This window comes from Neomonachus schauinslandi, chromosome 6, assembly GCF_002201575.2.
Source record: "Neomonachus schauinslandi chromosome 6, ASM220157v2, whole genome shotgun sequence".
In the NCBI taxonomy this organism is placed as follows: domain Eukaryota; kingdom Metazoa; phylum Chordata; class Mammalia; order Carnivora; family Phocidae; genus Neomonachus; species Neomonachus schauinslandi.
This window is the reverse complement of record NC_058408.1, coordinates 74,844,653-74,865,206: the sequence shown is the minus strand read 5'-3', so window position 1 is coordinate 74,865,206 and position 20,554 is coordinate 74,844,653. Positions and strand designations below refer to the sequence as shown.

The window sequence follows — 20,554 nt, the reverse complement described above, 5'->3', positions numbered from 1 at the left end:
AGCTGAGGAAAAAGTGAGTTCCGAAGTGCCTAGAAGATCAGAGAGTTGCCACGCAAACATCACAATCAGTTTCTAGGTGGTGGTTAGTGTCTTACCCCAAGCATTCATGGCAGTGTCCTAGAATTGTCAAGTTGATAGGTCATTAAGAGAAGGGGTGTATTTGGGCAAGTGACTTAACTTCTTTGAATTTTACCTAATTTGTAAACAAAAGGTCCTACCAATTGTCACTCCTTTCTGGCAGTAGATCTCAACTGGTGATGATCTGTGCCTCCGCAGGACATTTGGCAATACCTGGAGACATTTTTGGTTGTCACAGTGGGAGTGGGGATAGATGGGGGGTGGCTACAGGCATCTCATGGTTAAAAACCAGGAATGCTGCTGTGCTGGGCTGTTGCCCACAGCAAAGAATTATCTGCCCAAACTGTCCTTAGTGTTGATGTTGAAAAATCCTGCTTTCTACCGTCTTTATAAGATTGTTCTGAAATTAATATGAAATTCTTGGAATAAATGTTATTGTAAAGTGTAAAACATTATAAAATAACAGTATGCATTACTCTTTCTATCACATACGTGACAGCATATAAGAAATGTGCTGCCTGCCTATGTTATTCACCTTTAAATTTTTCTTTGTCATCTTTTTTGACATATATTAGGCATTCAACTTTTAAGTCATAATTTTGATCATTTTTTTTTTTCTCCATAAGTTTTCAGCTTTTGGGTCAATATTATGAAGTTTTTCCCCAGGCCAAAAGGAAATAAATGTTCAGCTAGGCTTTTTTCCGAATAAAAGCAAGACATTATAAACAAAAACACGAACAGTATTCACTTGGCAGACAATTGCAGGGGAAGGGGAAGGAGATGAAATTATAGGGCAAGAGTATATGTGGGTAGTAAGCAGAAAAGATGAGAAAAATGCAAGAAATATACGAGGCCAAGTATAAACTATAAATACAGAGAGAGAGGTTAAGAAGTGCTGACAATTAAAAAAACAAGTTTAAAGCATTTCTTAGATTATAGTTTATCAGTGGTTTCATGGTTGATTTTTTAGATAATTTATTGTCAGTCATGTTTGTAAGAACATCCCTATTGCATAAAGGAAGATACACCTCACCGCCCCATTTGCAGATGCTAATTATTGAAAATCCATTCAAGAACCGGGTATTTCCAGAACCTATATGTTGTTTTCCTTTATCTTGAATATCTCTTACGAAAATAGATTTCCACACAACCTTGCAAAGAAAATCTCTTTATCCATACTATTCTGGTTTCTAAGACTAACTGCTAGTTTACTAGCTATGTTAGAAGAAGCTTAGAAATCATAGTGTATATTTACTAAGTGCTTAGAACAAGGTCCAACATATTGAGCATGCTTTGTATAAACACTTTCCATGTATAAAATTTATTTAATGTTCAAAACAATCCTATGAGGTAAGGGATAATGTTTATTATTCTTCTTTATAGATGAGGAGACAGAGGCCCAATAAGGTTAAGTAACTTGCCTGTGTCTCCCAACTAATTTATAGTAGAATTAGGACTGAACCCAAGTTATCTGGATATAGAGTTCCAGCCCTTAACTATGGGGCTATGTGTTAGTCAGGGTTCTTCAGAGAAACAGAGCTGATAGATAGATAGATAGGTATTGATGGATAGATATTTATTTTAAGGAATTGGCTCATGTGATTGTGGACACAGGCAAATCCAAAAGCTGCATGGTAAAGGCAACAGGCTAGACATCTAGGGAAGAGTTGATGATGCTATGGTTCAAATCTGAAAGTTGACTGCTGGCAGAATTCCTTCTTCTTCTGGAGAGGTCTGACTTTTTTCTATTAAGCCTTCAACTGATTGGATGAGGCCCACCAATATTATGAAAGTAATCTGCTGCTCAGAGTGTACTGATTTATATGTTAATTTCATCTAAAGAATACGTTCACAGAAGCATGTAGGATAGTGTTCGACCAATAATATCTGGATATCGCGGCCTAGCAAGTTGACACATAAAATTAACCATCCCAGGTCCTCCCCTTGTCAACTCAGCACCTGTGTGCATCTCCTTAAACCATGCTTAATCTCCAAATAAAGACAGCAGCAAGGTTGCAGCTCTGCCTACCATGACATGATGATTCTGAGTACAACTGAAAATCCACTAACAATTTCCCCAAAAAAGGGTACAGAGTTCTTGGGCAATATTTACTCTTCTCCGTAATATCCCATAATTTAAACTCTGTGTTATAAAGCTAATACTTAAATACTGTGATGTAAAGTCGATACATCTTATGTTACATGTTAAGGGGGTATGAGAGAAGAAAACCAAGAATTTGGTGCGCATACATACACACAAACATATTTATAACAAAATAAGGAAGAAATACCCATGATGGGCTTCCCGAGGTAAAGGTAAATATTACTAAATTTTCCTCTATTGCTTCAAGCTAATTTTGAAAAATTTTATTTATCTTCCTTTTCCTGCTGGATTGACTAAACAGCAAGTCATCTTAATTATCTTTTTTGAAACAGGGTTTTAAATAGTGTATCAATATTCAGAGTCACAGATTTTGCAGTGATGCTGTTGATTGCCTTCAGTTAAACTCACTAAAATGACTATAATCTTATAAATGATGCCTATCTGTCTCCAAGCTGTAATTCTAACCAGTTCAGTGTAACTTGGGCTGATCTTGTGCTAATATCCTTGTGTCAAAATAATTTCAAATTAAAAAAAAAAACTGTCATTTAAATTTTTATGTTTTAATTGAAGAAATGTTTCATTGTTTAGCTTTTTATCAACATATTTAATCTTCTCAAAATTTAGATAGCATGTTCTTGATAGAGATGGATTCTTTTTCATCTGCAAACATTAATATTTATAAAGAGCATTCCATAGCAACAATGGATGAGTAGGCTATGGAGGATCATTCACAAACTTGCTTTTATCCAGACATTCAGAAAAACACCCAGGGAGTTTACGTGGAAAATCAGTCCAATTTTCTCTCTCTTTATCTAAATGAAGTTTCTTCGTATAATGCTGTTTAACATGTGCCTTAAGTGGTTTTCATTTTAGCTGGGCAGTGTCCCAAGTAGGATTGCACACCTAAATGCCAGAATTTCTCATCGTTTTAGCAAAAGAGAAGAGTCATATGGTAAGGACTTCACTAATCAGGATGACTGGGGGAAAATCATCTGGGGGTAGCATAAATATATTATCATATATTTTCAAGCAAAATGAGTTGTGTGACTTTCAGATACTTAAAGTTGCTGGCTAGGAGAAGTTTCAATGTTAAGTTTGAGTCAGAATCCTTTGGTATTAGTTTTTTTAAGGCAGTACTGTAAGTAGGTTAAGTTGCTAAGGTTCCATTTACATTTTAATTATGTTTTCAGATATATCAATGACTCTTACAAAATACTTGAATACAGGTTATTTTCCTAAACAGACATTGGCCTGGATTTTGATGTAAAATTTGTTACTATCCTTATACTCTTGCCCTCCCTTTTGTTATCATAGAGATACATTTTAGTCTATTGTGTTTCAAAATAAAACATGTTCTGATTTAGTATGTTTCAATGGTGATGTGAGTAAAACATCTTCTCTGTGAATCTAATCAAATATTTTCGTATTGAAAAATGTCAAATTTGTATCCGTCAAAGTGGTTGATTTGCACATTTCCTGTGATGTTTCATTGTGGAAGCAGATAGCTTACATTTTATATCCTAAAAAAAAAAGAAATCGCAAGTCATCTATCGAGTGTTCTGTGAGCATTGGCTATTTTAACTTAAACTTTTTAATGAAATCATCAATTTTTTTATGAGGTGCTTGTTAATGATAGTAGCTTTTATTAAGTACTTATAAATGCCAGGGACTGTTTAATCCTTTTATGGGTATTAAATTTTAATCTTCATAGCCACCTTAAGGAGTAGGTATTCTATTATCTGCATGTTAGTAGCTGGAGAACCTGATGCAAGGACAAGGTGAATAACTTGGCCAAGATCATCCTACCAGTTCGTTGAGGTGCAAACTGCACCATCTGCCCCCGAATTCCCATACATTATGATGGGGCAACATTAACTTGCGAAGTGCACATTAGAGGACCTGGTGGTATGTATTTGTTATGTATTATTATCCCAGTTTTAGGAGCCCATTAAAGATGTACAGCATGAAACCATAGAATAAAAAGAAATGGTTTATTTTTAAGGAAAATATAGAACTTGAATGGCGATAGGGCAAAGCGAGAATAACCCAGATGTTCCCATAAATACCTCTTAGGTCTCTCTGCATCCTTTGAACACTGAACTGCTTGTTGACCTCTCCATAGATCTTTGACCATTCACTCCTCTCCTCTTACCCGTAACTTCTTCCTAATCCAATGTGCAGCTTTGGATTTGGCTTAATCTTGGCCCGCCTCTCTGTCTTGACAGGACTCAACTCTGCTGTGTATCTGGAAGGATCTTTTTTCTGTCTATAATGAATGGCATTGATTTTGTTTTTCTCACAGCCCCCTTTTAAGAAGCTCATCACACATGCTCTTTTTTTTTTTTTTTTCTGGATGTACCACAGTTTATTTATTTTTTTAAATTTTTTTATTGTTATGTTAATCCCCATACATTACATCATTAGTTTTAGATGTAGTGTTCCATGATTCATTGTTTGTGCATAACACCCAGTGCTCCATGCAGAACGTGCCCTCCTCAATACCCATCACCAGGCTAACCCAACCTCCCACCCCCCTCCCCTCTAGAACCCTTAGTTTGTTTTTCAGAGTCCATCGTCTCTCATGGTTTCACACACGCTCTTTTTTTTTTTTTTCCTCTTTAAAGATTTTATTTATTTATTTGAGAGAGAGTGACTGAGAGAGAGAGAGCATGAGAGGGGGGAGGGTCAGGAGGGTCAGAGGGAGAAGCAGACTCCCCGCCGAGCAGGGAGCCCGATGCGGGACTCAATCCCGGGACTCCAGGATCATGACCTGAGCAGAAGGCAGTCGCCCAACCAACTGAGCCACCCAGGCGCCCCTCACACACGCTCTTTTAATATGGCCTTTGTACACGGATGCTAAGTGATATTTGACCATTCCCATCAACACTCAGGGACAAGCCTCACATTTCTGTTGTTACTGCCCTGAGATGGCACTTTTTCCTTCTGTAGACAAAGTCACTGGGTTGTCTGCTTCCTTCCCCACTCAGTGGGTTGATACCAAGTCTGCCCTTTAGGCTGATGTCCAACACTGTTGATTCTTCAGTGTGGGCGTGAATCACCATGCCGGCCACCATTCCAAAGTAAGCTTACACAACGTGATCCTTCAAGCTCTGTTCCTTTCTCCCCCTGAAACATTTTTACTGTCTTTATATAATTAAATGATGTACAAAAGCTGACATTCAAAGAGGGATTTTATATAAAATTGAACATTAATGATGAGCCTGGCCATGTCATTTGGCATTCAAAACACTACCTGAGAGTATGAGGAAATTGAATGCATTTTCATCTGAATGAGCTCTCCCAGCAATTTTAACATGAGAAACAGACCATTTCATTCTCCAAAATCAGCTGTTGCCTTTTGGCCTTGTGAGTTTTTCATGTTAATCTGAAAGCTATCTTTAGAACAGTTGAAATACCAATGCTCTTGAGGTTACTTTGCAGTTCTTTCATTGGACCAAGCTTATAATATTAATGTGAAAGAGGAAACCTATGTACTGCTTACAGAAAACCAAAACAGACATATGTTTATAAGAAGTGATCATAAGCCAAGTGGATCTGGAGGTATGAAATGCAACTATTAAACTATATTTCTGTTATGGAGTCAATGGCGAAGACAGGGGTCTGAGATATTTAGATAGTGTGGGTTATCATGTTTATTTTGGGGTGCCAAGCTTCAAAAAAGCCTTTGATAGACTTGACCAAGTCCGGGAAGTATAATTACATATATATTTAAATGACATTGTTTCATGAGTAGATGGAAAGTTTAGGAAGAAAGGGTACTTTTTTAGATACTGAAAATGCTGTCACTTGAAATGGGAATTATTCTCTATGAATCTGCATGACCAAAGGAGAAATGCAAGTTAGAGGGAAGACTTTGGCATCAACCTGCTGCTGAATGATATGCTCCAGGAGGGAAGTGAGCAGCCTGATGTGGTGGCAAGAACCCCATCTCAGGAGGCATTCCAGCAATGACTACAGAGCATCTGCTTGGAGAGAGTTTGTGGGGGTGAAGAAGGGATTCCCTGTGGCTGACTCATAACGCATCTCCTGTCCCTTCCCTAAACTCTGACATTCTCAATCTGTGAGTCTGTGAAGGAGTATCCTACAAGCTAGTTTGTGAGAACCCCGCCCTCCAAAGTCTTCCTCTCAAAAACTCACCTGAGCATGTGATGTTAAATGTTTTTGCACTATAATATATAAATCTAATAATACTGCACATATTTTTCTATTACTTAATTTTTTGGCTCAATTTTATGTGGTGCTGTATAACCCAATTTATCCTTTCTGCTGATGATTATATTTAGACTATTTCCAGTTATTTTGCTCTAGAATACTAATAAGGCTGAGCAGCTTTTCCTATGTTCATGGGCCCTCTGTGTTTTTGTGAAGTATCTGTTGTAGTCTTCTGCCCATTTTTTCTGTTGATTGGTTGACTTTACATATTTCAGATTTTAATCCCTGTCATTTACATGCATTGCAAATGTCTTTCTCAATCTGTAGTTTTACTTTTTACTCATTTGTGGTATCATCTGATGAACAGGAGTTACTAATTTTAGTGTAGTGAAATAACATCAGTCTTCTTCTTGGTTTGTGCTTTTTGTATCTTTGTAAGAAATTCTAGAGGGTGGTGTTTTCCGTGCCCATGTTTATGTTGTGAATGCGTGTGTCAGTGAAGGCAGGTGCTTGAGTTAGGTGTATGAGGAATTATCTGTCAAGGAGTATATCTGCATTTGTGATCTAAATGAGAGTTGTCCTTTTCAACGCAGGAAACTGGAAAGGCAATGCATTTTCATTTCTATGTTCATATTTTTCCCCAGTGTATTTTAAGAATTCTTTATAAATTGTCCTTAGAGGATAGTACACATGCTTTTGAATTTGCTTGGTGATAACAGTGTCTTTTTTCTGTGAGGGTGCGTTTTATATTTGGAAATAATAAAAAATCATTTAGTGATGGATTTGATGAATAGGGATAGAAGATTAAGCTGAGTGATAACCTTTTTCCTTTGTTGCTAATATAGATAAAGATGTGTGTGTGTACCTACCATTATAAAGTAATGGCATTTGTTGTACAAGTCAAGAAAAATTAACAAGATGTTTTAAGGATACCACTTTTTGAAAAATTGACATATTTTGAAGGATAATGTTCTTACTACTCATTAGGCTGTTTACATATGTCTTTGTTTTTTTTTTTAAAAAATAGCATAATCACATTGTGGTTCTACCATTGTAGCTCTCTCCAGTTTTTTTCCAAATTATTAGTGGTAGAATTGAATTTTTTACATTGAGGAGGGCAATAGTGTGGCTTTTCTTACTTTCGAAGACTCCCAAAAGCTAAAATCCTTGAAAATTACTGTCCTTGGTTCTTTTTTTTTTTTTTTCCCCCTTTTTCTTTTTGGGACAGAAAAAGTTGGAGAGCCATCATTTTTTTTTTTTTCTTCAAAAAATCTCTCTGAAACTGGTAAAGGAAATCAGAGGTTATGTTAAAAAGGTACAAGTATATTTTTCTTACTATTACTTCATAACAGTTATAGGTTTTATTTCTATGCTGCTTCATTTTGCTAAAATATCCATCTCTCCATTCTGCGATTTTGAGAGAATGCCAAATTTGAAAGTTTAAAAATGCATTTCCCGTGAACGTTAAAAATGAATACAGTGTAGCTGAAAAAAAAATGAAAAGAAACTATGGATTAGTACCATTTTGGCAATAGTGTGATAACACATTGATTTCCTACTAATGAGGTAAAGCTTACTTTGGGCCTCAGTACCTGGGACTGGTGGCCAGTTTGCATGCTAAACATTCGACGGGCTTCTGAAATTGTTGTGGGCTCAATGTAAAATCACATAGATGTATTTCTTCGGAGACTTTTAACAAGATCTCGAATAATTTTGGGGTGGCGGGGCTGGATAGAGTAATGCTTTTAATATCCATTCCTCTAATGAAAAATCCCTGAACGGTAAGCAGTAGTTTGGCAGGCTCTCAAAGAGCTAGGCAGATAGGAGCTGCTTCCCAGCAGGAGCTGTTGTGAGATGTGGCTGCCATGGCAACAGCCCACCCCACCCAGGGACCAAGGACATTGGAATTGGTCTCACAAGTCCTTATTGGAATTCTCCCATGACTCCGCATTTGAGAAACGCAGCCCTGTAATAGCCCATCCTTTATCTGAATTTAACTCTTGTCATTTTGGAAGGTTGAAGTCTGAGTCTCATCTTTATATTTAGGCCCTTCTGTAAACTCCTTTCTGATGAAAATGAAAATATTTTTGTGCTAAAGCTTCATAGTAGTGCACAGAGTATGAAGTTATGATTGATGATTTAAGATGGTATTAAAATTAATTCCTGAAAATTCATGCTTTATGCATATTTAAAATTTCAAGAAATTATTATTGACTATATTAATGATTTACTTAATACCATTTTTTTTTTGCCTTGTTTGCCCAACTTTACTAATGCTGATTGTTTTTTGGGTACAATGAAACTACTTGATAATTATTCATAAGAATATATGGAAGGACGTGCTTTTAAAACAAGACAGAATATTTACTTTCTATTTGTTGTGTGCTATCTTGTGTGACTTAACAAGAGCACTTAAGTTACTTTGATACTTTTCATTATCGAAGCCAGTTAAGTTACTCTGTTCTTTGATCAATAGCAAAACTATATTGGAAGAATCATCTGGTGAAGGGGCCCAAGTATTAGGAGAGATGGTTTTCCACTTCACTAATATGCAATGGTGTATTTACAGAGTAAAGCTAAAACTTTTCATACAATTATAATTAACGCCAATGTGTTTAAAATTTTCCTTCAAAAATTGATCAAGCTTTTTTAAAATATCACTCATTTCCCACTGGCAGAAAGAAGGGAGTGAGCATTCATTTCCATTAGAATTTAATTAATAGCCTATTGTGATAACTTTTACTGAAAGCCATTCACTGAATCATCAAACTTTTTTTTCATTTATATGGTTAGAAAGATATAATTCAATGTTACATTTTATATTTGACTTCTGTTTACAGAGCATCATTTTATATTACCCTTTTGTTATGTTGTATTTCATACTGTTTTAGAATATTTAATACCTTCAGCAATTTCTTAATATAGATTTATGCTGTCCCCAATGTTCCACTTAATGATAGTACATGCCCTTAAATTAAAGTCATTTTTTAAAGATTTGTAATAATTTGCTCCACTATTTCCAGTGCAGACATTTTTATTGACTTAGCCTGTTGGAAATATTCATGCACAGATATTTATACTTTGTGCCTGTGTGTGTGTATATGAATTTACATGAAATTATTTCTTCCCAGAGTCCACATTATGTCTTAGGAGATGATGGGGTGGTTAATATAGTATAGAGGATGCTATTAATGGCTAAATTCAAATCTATAAGAAAAATAGAGGATTATGGGGTGCCTGGGTGGCTCAGTTGGTTAAGTGTCTGCCTTCGGCTCAGGTCATGATCTCAGGGTCCTGGGTTCGAGCCCCATGTTAGGCTCCCTGCTCAGTGGGAAGCCTGCTTCTTCCTCTCCCACTCCCCTTGCTTGTGTTCCCTCTCTCGCTGTGTCCCTCTCTGTCAAATAAATAAATAAAATCTTAAAAAAAAGAAAAATAGAAGATTAACAATAATAATCATAAGTATTGATGATAAGGCTCTCGAGTAAATGAAAAATTAGTCTGCAAAGGAAAAATACTTAGTTTATGTGCTTTTAGAACAAATTTCATGCCATTTTCTTAAAAGAAAATTAAGATAACTTCTATGGAAAGTCTTGACATTTCATTTAATCCTATGCATTTAAGTTTTTATTTCTTACATCAGTTCTAGAGGTCAAAGCCACACGAAATAGGGAAAATGTTTCAGCAGATTTTTGTGTTGAGAATTAGGTTGCATATATACATAGCAGGTCTTGCTCAACTACCATGCTTTCCTCCCCCTCCATATGGCGTGTTTCTACAAAAGTAGAAAAGATATTAGAGATAAAGCAGTGTGTGGATTTGACTGAGTGTCATCCATGAATACATGAAATTCTTTGTAAATCCCTTGACAATTGAGAACAGCAAAGAAAGTATTTCATGAAGTTCTTTTGGCAGTACAGTTTCTTTATTATGGTTCGCTTATCGAGTTATTATTTATTCATCCCGGCTGTTCAGTTCCTACAAATGCTTTCTCGGGTCTGATTGTGTCTCAGTGGACACAGTGAGGGTAGAATAGTGAACAAGACATACACAGTCCTATATCTTCCAGACTTTACAGCCTGGTGACGGTCGTAGGGGAAGAGCACAGAGAACATTCACGAAAATAAGCACGATACTTGTGGATAGTTATCAAGGTTATGAGTAAATTGATAAAACAGGGTGATGTAAGAGAGGGTCATGAGGTAGGTTTGGCAATGATCAGGTGGGTCAGGGAGGGCTCTCCTGCGAGGGTATCATTGGAGCTGAGACCCGAATGACAAGAAGGAGCCAGACACATGAAACTGTGAATAGAGGTCCCAGATGAGGACAGCTGCAAGTAGAAATGTGCAAAGGTGGGGAAAGATTGGTGTGGTCCAGAGAGAGAAGGCAATGACATGAGTTGGCATTGGCAAGGTCACTTATAGGACGCAGGAGGTGGTTTAATTTTACTCCAAGAGATTTAGAGAGCATTGGAGTTTCGGTTGAGATGGGACATGATGTGATTCAGGTTTTATGAGTAGAAAAATAGATTCCACTAGTAATCGAGGGTGGAAAACATGTCCTGTGGAGTGGTAGGGTACACAGGGATTCCGGTTGGGAGGTCGTATACAGCAGTGACCCAAGCGAAATGTAACGCTGGCTTAGGCTGGGATGACAGCATGGGAAGCAAGGGACGGCTGATGCATTTTTGGCAGCTCGTAGATGTGATATGGGGGTGAAAGAAAGAGAAATGGGGAAGGACTTGTTGGTTTTTGAGTTAAGCAGTTGGATGAATGGTGGTGCCATTTTCTGGGATGGGAAAAAGTGTGTGGAGTTCATAGCAAAGAAGCGAAATCGGGAGTTCTGTCCTGACGATGTCAAGTTCAGACGCTATTGGAGATGCCACGTGGGTGACACCTGTCTGACAGCCCCATTAAGAGGCCTCAGTGTAGAGGGGGAAGTGTCCCATCAACGTAACAAGGCAGAGAGGGGAGACTGATGAAAAGAGTTCTCTTGTAGTTAGAGTAGCTAGCTGCTGTACATGGCCGTGGATCAAATGAGCGAATTTTGGTATTTTCACAGATTTCATACACAGAGATATTCATAAATATTTTAAAATTCTCTAATGAGAAATCTTTGTAGTAAACTGAAAATTCCTCCCAATGTAATCACACTAACATTTTTGAAGGAGCTGTCCTTGAAGTCTGGGCTGGGGAAACACGTAGGGCCTCCTTGAGGTCAAGCCTATCTTTATAATAACATGAGCATGTCCTTTGTCCTCTATCGCATTCTCTCACGAGCATGTGGTAGAGTTTTCTAGAAGCGACATGATGTGTGATGTAGCTGCAGGAAGGGTACAGAAGCAGAGGATGAAGCTGTCTTCTATTGAGCCAGATATCAATATGATTTCCAGAAAGTATAAAGCAATGGCATGCTTGTTATTAAAATTTTTGTTTTTAAAATATAGTTAATTTTATAAAAAGTTTTTTTTTACATGTAGTAAGTTTATTATTTTCAAGCGAATACCTGTGTTAAAGAATTTCCTGTTTTAAAGTCTAATGAAATAAACATCAATAGATCTAACCCAAAGAAGCAAAATCTTTTTGAAGTTTTCAGTAATTTTTGTTAGTGTTAAGTGATTCGGAAATATGACCTGAAGACAAATATGACCAACTGGATGCTTGTTTCAGAAAACACGCTGGATTAGTTTAAAGTTTAAAATATCAGATATTGAGGGGTGCCTGGGTGGCTCAATCCATTAAGCATCTGCCTTCTGCTCAGGTCATGATCTCAGGGTCCTGGGATCAAGAACTGCGTTGGCTCCATGCTCAGAGGGGAGTCTGCTTCTCCCTCTCCCTCTGCCTTTCCCTCTGCTTGTGCTCTCTCTCTCTGTCAAATAAATAAATAAAATCTTTAAAAAAAGAAAAAGCATCAGATATTGACTCCACAACCCCAAATAGCACATACATAGGATCATGTTACAAAACAAATGTCTTTTTAAAATTTTTTTGTTTATTGTAGTATAACTGACATATAACATAATATTAGTTTTAGGTGTACAACACAAGTATTTGTACATACTGAGAAATGATCACCACAATAAGTCTAATTCACATCCATCGCCATACATTACAAATTTTTTTTCTTGTGATGAGAACTTTTAAGATTTACTGTCTTAGCAACTTTCAATTATGCATTCCAATGTTATTAATTGTAGCTACCATGCTGTACATTTCATCTGCAGGACTTATTTATTTTATAACTGGAAGTTTGTAACAAATGGCTTTTAAATAAAATCTTGGTAAGTTAGAAACAAAAACTTCAGTGAAGACTGACACTTAAATCTAGAGCAAATAGCCAATACTGATCAACAAAGGGCAAGTCAGTTGCATTGAAGTGCTTATTATTCTGTTAATTACATTCCATTTCACAGTTTGAAAGGTATCCTTGATGCATTTTATGGGTTCTGTTTGCACACTTTCTAATGTTCAAGATTTGGGAATATAATTGGGTTTCTCAGTGATTATCCTGAATTAGTGTAGTAAGATACTGAAATTTTTTTTTTTTTGTAGTTAGACTTTAATTATAGTTCCCAAAGAATAAAAGAATCAAATATCCTTTGAATCCAATCAGCATTTTTGGAGAAGAAAATGGTTTTATACTGTGCTTATTCCTTACTTAAAAGAATTCTAGAAGATGTAGCATTTTATATTTAGAAGGTTCATTGCAATAATTCATCTAATGCCATAAATGCTTTCAAATGAAGTAAGAGAATACGTTATTTTACATGTGGTCCCAGTGTAGTCTACTCAATGTTATGTGTAAACTGAAAATTGTCAGTTACTGATTGTGTGCCTCGTTTTAAATTTTTATTGCTAAGTAAATGTGTGACATCTCTACATATTTCCCTGGTGATGTGTTTTGGAAAGTGCTTTTTCATTTGCTAGTGCATTTGCTTGTTTTTGGTATCTTAACACCATGCTATTGAGCATTTTCTTGGGATAAGTTTAAAAAAAAAAAACAACTTGCTGCTTTCATTGATTTTTCTTGGAAAGTCAGGTTTCTTTTTTCTTCTTCCAGAGGCAGCTCTTATGAGATAAGTAACACTTGAAGATAAAAGGCTTACTCCAACTGTGAACACATATGACATTATGTTGTGATGAGAACTTAATTTTAGAATGTGTTTTTTTATGCAAGTAATAGTTCATTACTTTCTACAACAGTACATTCTGTTTCATGTTCTCACAAAGTATAGACTTTTTTGACATAACTAGACTGCCGAACTAGGTTTCTGTCTTTTGTTTCTGAGTGCTTTATGTTACGAGCTTTAGCCATGTAGTATAGTTGTCTTGTGGAGGAATGGCCACTGGACTAAGAGCCATTAATTGTGGGAGTTTAATCCAGATCCATCCATTAAGTGGCTGTGTGACCAGCGTGAAATGTTTGGAATAATCCTCTTTGAACCTTACTGCATTCCCAGCTTCATGAACGACACCTCCTTTCTTCCCCAACCCTGGCCCACGCTGGAAACCCAGGAGTGATTCCAGGCCCTGTATCTGCTTATCCTCAAATCCTATTCCATTTATCAGCCCAGCAGCGTCATGTGTTGCTGTTTGTTGCTGCTTTATTTCAGATCTTCAGAACTTCTGGCCTGAATTTTTCCAACAATTCCTATAGGTCTTCCTGTCCCTAGGCTTCTTACACTTCCGTACATCCTCTATGCTACCATGAACAAGATCTTTCTAAAAGACACATGTGTTTGTGTCATCTCCTTGCTTACTGTTTTCCAGTGCTTTCCCATGGTAAATTCCAAACTCCTGAGGATAGAAAACTCTGCCGTGAAATAAAGAGAGAGCTGGCTTTTGGAATTTGGCAGACATGAACCTGAATCTTGACTACTTACCATGTAACTAGTTAAGGAAGCTTGGGGAAATTCTCTAACTTTGCTGCTGCCTCCCTATTAGATTCTGCACTCACCACTCTGTGGCTTTGGCTCAACTTCCTTGAATGTTCTCTTGTCTCTGTGACCCTATAGATGTTTTTCTCTGCTTGGGATACACACACTAAGACATTACTGCTCTTCTTTGGCCTGATCAGATGCAACTATGATTTGGTGTGGCATTCAACCATTCACCATTTGAACCTGGTTTGGCATTCAACCATTCACCATTTGAATCTGGCTGGGATGTAACTCAGCTAAAAAACAATAAAAGTTAAAAAAAAAAACACCCCACATTAAAAAAAAAAAAAAGACATTACTGCTCTTTAGAGGTACTGTAGGGGTTGGCTCTGCTGAGAAGCCTTCTCTGACTCTTCCCTACTGGGCTGGATTCTGTTCTCTGAAGTTGGTGTAACTTTGTGTCCCTCTCTATAAGCACATGGGTCACACTGTGTTTCATTCATTCATGCAACTTATTCATTCAAAAAATACTTACTTTGCATATACTCTGTGCCAGGCATTGTTCCAATTTTCTAAGTGTTTGGGTGATAGTAGAGACCAAAGAGTAGAAAATGCCTGTTAATATTGCGCTTGTACCCTAATCGGGAAGATATGAAACAAACATTTATAATGTATATATGTGTGTGTGTGTGAGTGTGTATGTATATGTGTGTATGTATATATATAATTGGTTGGTGATAAGTGCTATGAAAACCAAAGCATGGTAAGGGGATAGAGAGTGACATTCAGGATGGGGGAGGAATCGCTATATTATATATAGTAGTCGAGGAAGGACTCTATGAGTTGAACATTGAGCAGAAGCAGAGAAATGAATAAGGTGACAGTAGGCCATGCTGATATATGGGGGAGGACCATTTCAGCCAAAGGGAATACAGATGTCCAAAGACCTGAGATGGGGTTGTGGTTGACATGTTTAAGGGATAGCATGGAAGCTAGCGTAGCTGGAGTAGAGTGAATGATTATGGGGGGGTGGGTGAGGAATTGGGTAAAGAAATCAATGATACAACAGAGCTCCAAGTGGCCTTGTAGGCCATGTTAAGGACTTTTGTTATTATTATTTTTTAATCAAGATGGGACTACCCAGGAGAATTTGAGCTCAAGTGCAACATGCTCTAATGTATGGCTTCCTTGGAGCCATGGAAATTGGAAGGAGGGATATCAGTTGGGAAACTATCGAAGCAGTCAAGAAGAATGCAGTCAAGGGAATGCTGACTTGGACTAAGATGGTAAGAGTGGAGGTGGTAAGAAATGGTCCAATTTGAGAACTGGGTCGAAAGGTCAGCCAGCACTGTTGAATAATGAACTGGACTGGAAGTGGTATGTGAGATGAAAGCAGGACTGGAGGATTCCAAACTTTTGGCCTGAACAACTGGAATAATGGAGTTGGTTTTCCCAGAAATGGGAGAGATTAATTGAGGAGCAAGTCTGTGGGGAACACCTAGTGGACAATCATCGTTTGCTGATTTATTGTTAGGTCACCACCATGTTGGAGTTCCATCCTGTGGGAGGGGAAGAAGAGGCTTGAGAAAGCAAGGAGATTCATCCCGTTCTCATCCTTTCGCCCAGCACTCAGATACAAGAAAAGCTAGAAAAAGTAATCTCTACAAAGGTACCCACCTGTCCAGTAAAGAATTGGTGAGGGATTCTCTTACTAAAATGGAGAGAATGAAACTTTGGGGACACTTGGGGGACATTATACTAGTTCATGCTAGTTAATCACACAGGATGGAAATTAATTTATGCTTGATATTGTGTTTCCTCCTATAAACTTTTGAATTAATTTTATAACTCATTTTTCATATTTTAGACTACATTTTTAAAAGTTAATCTCTACGTGTACGTGGGGCTTGAACTCACAACCACGAGATCAAGAGTCGCACGTTCCATAGACTGAGCCAACCAGGCACCCCCAGACTACATTTTTAATGTGTATTCATTGCTAACAGAGAAAAACTGTAGCATTTCAATTATCTTTAAGTCTGTGTCTTATATTTATTCATTATCCAGGATGAACAAAGAATGACAAGCGAGTATTTGTTTTTTTAAGAGTATTTACCTCACACACTTGCTTCCAAATAGCAATTCCAGAAATCACACTCCATGGTGAAAGAATGAGTCCCTTCTGTGTAATGAAACTGCATCACCTCTTCCAAACTGCTAATTCTCCAAACCTCACCTAACGTTCCACTGTAGGCAAATGTTGCCTCTTCATCCTAGCGCTGTTTAACTTTAAAGTTAGTGAAGATGTATTTGGGTTTAAAGATGTTTTAATGAATCATCAACCATATAACATTAAAAAATACATTTTAGAATAAGGAATCTAATCCTAAAATAAAATCTAATAAAACAAATTGGAAAGAGAGTATTTTTTAATCAGATGACCATGAGATAGCACACAGGACGTTCTCACTTGGGAAGCTCCAGGCTGGGTTATCAACATGAAAGAGAAGTAGTTCTTATTTCTTTGTAACATGGTATTTGCATTGCATTACATTTTATCACGTCTTTATAAAATTGGCCCTATCTTTTGTCCAAGATCTGTACATGTATATATATCCCATCAGGTCATTCTATTTGCAGGACACCACGTGCTATTTTCTAAACACCTCCAATGAGAATGATTGAATTTTTGTGTATTTATTTGCACATCTTCAAGCCTAGGTCTATGTATCAAATACATTTTCTTAATTTATTAGTAGAATTTTAATTCTAAAGAGGATATGAAGGCATGGGTATTGAAGAACCTCTTGGGTCTACCAGACTCTGAGTTCTATTTTGGCAGAAACTTTGTGAGCGTTCCCCACTGCCTAGCCTGGGGACAGCAAAGAGTACGTGTTTCATTTATTTAACAAATAATTATTGGTTGAATCTTGTTTGAATGCTAAATATACTCCCCAACACCAAAACCTCACAGTTTATTGTAGGTAATCTATACACACACCCACATGCATGCAAAAACATCTCTCTCTCTCTCACACACATACACAAAGCTATATTAAATTCCCTTTAGATCTAGAATTATATTATGGATAATGAAAATTGATAATACATTATTCTTGTAGCTTCTGAAAATTTTTAAGCAGATATTAAGCATTTGGTTAATTCTGAAAATTATCTGTTTTCCTTCTAGATGAAACTTTCATTTTTAAAATCTCCCATATTTGGTCTTTTAAGCTTTCTGAATCCTCTATGGAAACTTAATAAGCCACAACTTTTGAAAATTGTTTGATCTAACAGAATATCATTTGGACTGTGCAGACTTCAGATTAAGATCCTTAAGCATGGGGTGTGTGTGTGTGTATGTACACATATATAAATTCTCAACTTTCTGAAGATGAAATTTTGAAGGATATTATACCATGTTGTGATCACGCTATGGATCACTTAGCATATTTAAGAGTCCAGTAATATATTTTGATAGTAGTAATAGAGAGATTCACAAAACCATGTATAAATCTTTCATCAGTATGAAAGCATATCTCATTATGCTCAAGAGAGAACTGGCTGAGTTAAACTTTGCCCTAAGGAAAGCAAAGAAAATTAGAAAAAAAATTGAGTAAAAATATTTTGGCTTTCGTATCTTACAATGCTTCGCCTGTAACTAAAGTGAAACTGAGTTTAATAAACTTTTACCATGGATGACAAATGTATTTCTTCAGTTTATCATACCAAATATATTCCTTTCTAAAAACACTGAGCTAGGGGCGCCTGGCTGGCTCAGATGGGAAGAGCGTGTGACTCTTGATCTCAGGGTCGTGGGTTTGAGTCCCATGTTGGTGATAGACATTATTTAAATAAATAAAACTTTAAAAAATAATGAAAACACCCAGCTATATCAAAGAATTGTTAAATTTAAAGTAATCTCAAATGATCAAATCTTGGGGTGCCTGGAGGGCTCAGTTGGTTAAGCATCTGCCTTCAACTGAGGTCATGATCTCAGGGTCCTGGAATCAAGCCCCGCATCGGGCTCCCTGCTCAGCGGAGAGTCTGTTTCTCCCTCTCGCACTCCCCCTGCTTGTGTTCCCTCTCTTACTGTATCTCTCTGTCAAAAAAAAAAAAACACTTTAAAAAAATGATAAAATCTTGGGGTACCTGAGGGGCTCAGTCGGTTAAGCATCTGCCTTCAACCGAGGTCATGATCTCAGGGTTCTGGGATGGAGCCCTGCATGGGGCTCCCCACTCAGTGGGGAGTCTGCTTCTCCCTCTGCCCCTCCCCCAACTTGTGCGCTTGCTCTCTCTCTCTCTCTCATAAGTAAAATCTTTAAAAAAAAAAAAAAGATCAAATCTTTCTTGAGGCCTGATTAGATCAACTATGTAAGGTCAAGAAGCTGTACATCCTAAAATGTTTGAGAGAATTGAATTTCACAAAATCTGTTACTCTTGAGAATGTTTTCCCTTATGCTTCAACAAATGTAACCTAAAACTCTTTTTCAATTAAATTATTTTTCATTGTTTGCAATGGAGAGATGCTTATCAACTTCAGTTCAGTTGTCCTTGTTTCCAGGATTGAGGAGTAAAGAATCCCATGTTTTTGACTTAGGGATATAGTAGGGTATACTAGTCAAGAAAAGTCTTGAACAAATTATTTAACATTAATGAACCTATATTTAATTCCCTGTAAACTATGAATTAATATTACCTTCCTCAAAAGGTTCTTGTATGGAGGGCCAGATAGGATCATGAATGTGAAACACTTAATATTCATTTAAGGGCATTGTAAACATTTTTTTTAAATGTACGCTAATTATTCTTAGCATAAGAAATTAGCATAGGAAATTCAGATATTTAATTTTCTTCTCATCTGCTTAAGATGTGCATATAATGGGGGGCGCCTGGGTGGCTCAGTCAGTTGAGCGTCCGACTCCTGATTTTGGCTCAGGTCGTGATCTCATGGTCAGGAGATCAAGCCCCATGTCAGACTCCATGCTCAGCGGGCAGTCTGCTGGACTCCCTCCTCCCTCCTTCCACACACACACTCTCTCTCTCTCCCTCCCCCTCTAAAATAAATAAATAAATCTTTTTAAAAAACACAGATGTGCATATAATCGAATGTTTTATTACCTTAGTCTCAAGAAGCAGGAACTTGAAATTGAAAATGGTAAATGTTTAACAGTCGGTTCTGGAAAAAAAACAAGAAAAGAAAAACAAACCTTTTTGGTAGTCTTTGCCAATGTTTGTGACATGAATACTCTCCTTGTGGCCAATTTCAGACTACCAACATCATGCCTGAATGCAGAGTTGCTAATCGGAGTCAGCTCTGGCCCACCGCTGGGTATGCCCCTTCATAAAGAGAACTGCTTAAGCAATCACATCTGTAATTGTAGGATTGGTACCTTAATTTGACACTTTGTACCTTTATTCATTACTCATGGACTGCATGTTTCCATTAGTGCAGTACATTGGTTAGATTTCCTTTCAACTGCAATTCCTTTCAGCCCTGAAATTTCAAATTTCTCTTTGTCATGCCTTTGAAGTTGCAGCTGGTTCAGAAACAGTTTGCCCTACTTGTCAATAGCACATTGGGTGCTTTATGCAGTTAGCATGCTGGGTTACACAAGTGCAGTGTTTTTTATTTATACATCATGAGTAGTTTCTTTTCTCTCAGGGAAAAGACAATGTAAAAGGGCTTGTGCATTCGCACTGAGTTTAACCTGTAACCAGCTAGTTCTTTATCAACTTACCAATGATGTGGCAGATAAAATATGTTTTGTAGAACAGGCGATTTCTGGAATCAAGAAACACAAGCAATGGAGTAGCTAAGACACTTGACTAGACTCGGCATGCATTGTCTAAGACAGAGTCAGTATGGTGCCGTAATCGAGGTGGGCTCATTTAACTGTTTTAACTCATACATGTATTAGTTATAGATTCTGAATGCCTTTTTGTTTCTTCACACTGGTGTATGTTAGTTTCTACCGATCAACCTACAGCATGAGTTCTTTTCACGTACTAGTTGCCACTTACTTCCATTAAACAGATTTATACTTTTTCTTTGATTCATTTTCAGTGATAGGATTATCAAAGTGTCGGTCATATTTATTCAAATATGATCATTTTCACCCCAAAGGTAAACAAACATGAAACCTCATTCATATCTCATCGCTTAAGGCCAGAGCTAATGCCACCTTCTTCATCAGTGCCTGGCAAGTTTTTCCTTTTTAAAGTAATTTTTCCCTCCCCAGATTTCCTGTCTGTCTCGGGCAAATATCACTATAGTGTGGTTCATTGGTTCTCAGAGTGTGTTTCCCGAACGAGCAACATCA

General features: G+C 37.2%; 1 protein-coding gene across 2 annotated transcripts in view; it reads left to right on the top strand.

The window, feature by feature from the left end:
* Positions 1-20,554, top strand: part of PRKG1 (protein kinase cGMP-dependent 1) — a 1,258,435-nt gene that overhangs the window by 169,658 nt on the left and 1,068,223 nt on the right. The window lies entirely within an intron of this gene.